This window comes from Bison bison, unplaced genomic scaffold (genome assembly GCF_000754665.1).
Source record: "Bison bison bison isolate TAMUID 2011002044 unplaced genomic scaffold, Bison_UMD1.0 scf7180017864491, whole genome shotgun sequence".
NCBI lineage: Eukaryota > Metazoa > Chordata > Mammalia > Artiodactyla > Bovidae > Bison > Bison bison.
Window position 1 is genome coordinate 2,270,594 of NW_011495050.1, and position 446 is coordinate 2,271,039.

Consider the following 446-nt stretch of genomic DNA (forward strand, 5'->3'; position numbering starts at 1 on the left):
GGTGATGTCCATGTGTAGAGTCACCTCTTGTGTTGTTGGAAGAGGGTGTTTGCTATGACCAGTGCATTCTCTTGGCAAAACTCTATTAGCCTTTGCCCTGCTTCATTCCGTATTCCAAGGCCAAATTTGCCTGTTACTCCAGGTGTTTCTTGACTTCCTACTTTTGCATTCCAGTCCCCTATAATGAAAAGGACATCTTTTTTGAGTGTTAGTTCTAAAAGGTCTTGCAGGTCTTCCTAGAACCGTTCAACTTCAGCTTCTTCAGCGTTATTGGTTGGTGCATAGACTTGGATTACTGTGATATTGAATGGTTTGCCTTGGAAACGAACAGAGATCATTCTGTCGTTTTTGAGATTGCATCCAAGTACTGCATTTCGGACTCTTTTGTTGACCGTGATGGCTACTCCATTTCTTCTGAGGGATTCCTGCCTGCAGTAGTAGATATA